Source organism: Suncus etruscus, chromosome 11 (genome assembly GCF_024139225.1).
Source record: "Suncus etruscus isolate mSunEtr1 chromosome 11, mSunEtr1.pri.cur, whole genome shotgun sequence".
NCBI lineage: Eukaryota > Metazoa > Chordata > Mammalia > Eulipotyphla > Soricidae > Suncus > Suncus etruscus.
Window position 1 is genome coordinate 36845155 of NC_064858.1, and position 4143 is coordinate 36849297.

Here is a 4143-nt window from a genome sequence, read left to right on the forward strand (position 1 = left end):
AAAGATCTGTAAAGCCTTGCACAAAATAGTAGCTTTTATAGGAAGAGAGTGGGACAATAGGATTAGAAAGAAAAAAAAAACATTTTTCCTCTGTAAGCCACTTTCCTTCAGGAGAAAGACTCTTAATCCTGCAGAAGACCTTGTAGTATTGGTCAGAAAACTCCATGCTGGTCCATTTAAGTGCACGTTGGGGATTCTGGGAATGGCTCAGTGGTATAGCATTTACCTTGTAGGCATGAAGCCTTGGGTTTGATTCCTCAGATTCCATATGCCAAACATGATTTTAGTAGCATTACCATTTGTGGGGTTCAGCACCCCCAAAAAATCACTGCAACTAAGTCAGTGCAAACATCACAACTAAAGAGTGACTTTAACTCATTGCAACAGCCACCAAAGGGAAGGGGTGGGGTGGTAATACCTGGGGAGAGGTTGAAACTGCAATTAGATTAGGTTATTAAGTCTGGGTGTCTGCCCCCTTTTCCATGAACAACCTCATTTGGGGCTTGTTTTTCAAGTCCAAACAACATAGTTATACTAAAACTGGGATAAAAAGGGGGAAAATATTTTCAATAGAAGAACTAGAAAATCATTGTGAATTATGACAATTGCGCTCTCTCTTGCTCTCTGTCTCTATCTCTGTCTCTCTCTTGCCCATGGTTTTCATGATGGGTCTGGGAAGTTGCTTCCTTTTTTATAACTGACTTCTCCTGTTTCCCCAATCCTAAATGTCTGGATTCACAACTAACAGAGTATATGCGACTAGCAGAGACAGTCCCACATCTTTGCATCCAGATTCCTTATCTCAAAAAGAATCCAAATTGATGTGACTATATCTAAGTTCAAACAGAGGTGATGGTATCAAAGAAGGATGATCTAAACTGAGCAGATATCAGAGAAAATATATGTTACTATGGGCGAGAAAAATATTTTATCTTTCTGAGAAAGATTTCATCAGAGTGAAAATTTTAAGTCATTTGGCTTGTCCACATTCCCAGATATGTCAATAATTATAACTCAAAATCATTATGAGGGACATAGATTTTCATACTTTTCAGAATATATAGTTTAGGTTCAAATTCTAATTTCTGTTAGGTTAAACCAGTAACTGTAACACACACCTAACAAAGACATTTTATATCCACATACAATCATATTAGTGGAATATTTTAAGTAACACCCTAGGTTGTGTGAACAAACAATATTATTCCATTTGGCAAAAGCTAAATGTAGAATTCACCAGCACATGACAAAAGTAAGCTATGACCAAAAATTAAATCACATCTCCTTATACTCTATGCTAGTGATTGATGGTACACTTTAGAGTTCCCCACAAGGGTAAGCTCAAATTGTTGTCTGCCTCTTGCATTTCTGTCCCTTCAGGTCTGAGTTAGTGTCTGATTATTCAGATGGTGTGATTGGACAAGACACTGCACTTTGAGAATTATTGCTCAAGCTCTAAATCGAACTCATTCTCTTTCTTCTTCTTCTTCTTCTTCTTCTTCTTCTTCTTCTTCTTCTTCTTCTTCTTCTTCTTCTTCTTCTTCTTCTTTTCTTCTTCTTTCTTCTTTTCTTCTTCCTTCCTTTCTTTCATTTTTCTTTTTCTTTCCTTCCTTCTTTCTTTTTTCTTTCTTTCTCTTTTCTTTCTTTCTTCTGTCTTTCTATCTTTCTTTTTCTCTCTTCCTTTTTCTCTTCTTTTTCTCTCTTCCTTTCTTTTTCCCTTTGTCTTTATTTCTCCCTTCCTCTTTGTTATTTCTTTCTCTTCCTTTAGACTTCTCTCCTCTCTCTTCCTATCTTTTTTCTTTCTCTCTTCCTCTGTTCTCTCTTCTTTCTTTTCTCTCTATGTCTTTATTTCTTCCTTCCTTCCTTTCTCTCTTCTTCCTTCCTTTATTCTTTCTTTTTTCCTAATTCCTTTAATCCCTTTCCCTTTTGGAAACCACAACCAGCAGTGTTGGTGTTTTAGTCCAGGAATCAGTCCTTGCTGTTCTGGGGGAACCATCCCTGATGCCAGGGATAGAATCAGTGTCAGCTGGCTTCATGCAAGTCATGCTCCTTAACTGCCTTACTATATCTTGACCCATGGAAGAATATTTTTATTACTCTAATCTTTCTCATCTCAAGTTTCCTGGCTGCATTTGTAAACCAGGGTTTTTATTGCTACCTCATTGCTTGTTGAATAACTACCTTATTCAATTTCCAAGTTTTGTCCTTAGGTTTCTTCACTATAGAATGCTGACTACTTTTATATCTTAATCCATCAAGAATTTTTTTGACAGAGCTAATTTGGCAAAAATAAGATATATGGAAAATATTTTTATAATCTAGGTCCCCATTCTCCTCCATATATTATTTCTATAAACCATGATTCTCTCAGCTAATAATTTTTCCTTTTTTCTCTTTATTTAAGCACCATGATTACAAACATGATTGTAGTTGGGTTTCAGTCATAAACAGAACACCCCTCTTCACCAGTGTTAATAAATTTTGTTGGGATGGGAGTGGGATGGGGAAATCAACCCTGAGTTACTACAACAAAGATGCTCATATTCTCTGACTACTTAATATAAAGTCTGTTTTATAGCAGAAAGTACTTATATTCTATTGCCAATGATAAAAATGTCTTTGGAGGGCATTTTCATCCAGCCCTCCCCTCAGTTTACCAGATAAGCATCTGTCAGATGATGGTTGCCATCTCCTCAGTCTATCACAATTTCATGTCAAACTGTCACTCAAATGTCATTTCCTTTATGATTCTTTTTGTTCTCAGATTTTCTTCCTTAGCCTCCAAATTCCTACAATTTTAAATCACTTTAAAATTATTTTATGTGCCTCTACTTTATATCTTAAATATTTAGAAGGATTTCTTATCCACTACTGGAGTGTGATTTTCTTTTTAAGTGACTGTTTACTTACTTATCATTTTTTCAGTACCTGTTTTCAGTCAGACAATCTCCTGTGTGGCAGAGACTATATCAAGAGAAAAACAAGAACCAGACTGCTAGAGTCTCACAGTCTAGTGATCTCAGAAGGCATTTGGAGGAGCTCAAGAAAATTCTATAAAGAAAGTGAAGCTTGCACAGAGTGTCGGAGGAATAATGGAAGCTCTCAGAGGCACAAAAGAGCAAATTCAATGAAACAGGCTATAAAAATGCAAGGAGACATGACTGCACATGAATTAAAAGGAGGATTTACAGAGGAAGCAATATGGTTCCCTAGAATGGTAGGTCTGATCCAGAATTCCCCCACTAACCACATATCCAACCATACTAGTCATCACTCATTCATCTGAGCTCTTTAAGCTGAGCTCCAGTGGGTTTATCTTAGAACCCTCCTCCAGGCATCCCAGGCAGCCATTAACAATTGACTGTGGGATGCAGAGAATATGAAATCTATTTGTCAAAACAAGCCTACCTGAAATATATAAACTTTGTATAGACTTTCAGTAAAGTGGGGCAGAGATTATTGGGGGAAACTCTTAGGAACTCTTAGTGAATTCAGATTCCCACTTGTCAGTGAGCACTTTCTGTCCTAGATCAGATCAGAGCCAAGAGATTAAGTGCTGACTACACTGAGAACTATCATAACAATGTCAATGAGTGAGGGAAGTAGAAAGCCTGTCTCAAATACAAGCAGGGTGGGGGAGGAGGAAGATGGGTAGTACTGGTGATGAAAATGTAGCACTGGTGAAGGGGGGTGTTCTATTTATGACTGAACCCCAACTACAATTATGTTTGTAATCACGGTGTTTAAATAAAAATATTAATTTATTTATTTTTTGTCCCCCCATTCACAATACAGACCAGGCAAAGGGCCTGGTTTGAGGTGTATATGGGGAGCATTTACTGTACCTCCTCTTCTATACAGTCAGTGTAAAGAACACAGCCTGTGGTAAGCATTGGGAGGCAAAATATTATTTTTAAAAAAGAGTTGCTGGAGATAGACCAGGGTTTGCAAGAGACAAGGATGCTTAAAGGGAATATAAAAAGCACTTGCTGAGTAAAGGTCTTAGAATTCCACATCATTTCACTTAATTTTGTTTGGGGGCCACATCCAGAGGTGCTCCAGAGTTTACCAGGCTCTGTGCTCAGAAATCACTCCTGGCAGGGATCCTTTGTCCCCTGGTAGGGGAAAATATGTTGGTATAGA

At 37.5% G+C, this 4143-nt stretch overlaps 1 non-coding gene across 1 annotated transcript; it reads right to left on the minus strand.

Annotated features, from left to right (window-relative positions):
• Positions 1 to 3770: 3770 nt before the first annotated feature.
• LOC126023141 (small nucleolar RNA SNORA51) lies at positions 3771 to 3902 on the minus strand. Its single transcript, XR_007500348.1, has one exon. It is a non-coding gene; the product is annotated as a small nucleolar RNA SNORA51 (small nucleolar RNA).
• Positions 3903 to 4143: the final 241 nt, after the last annotated feature.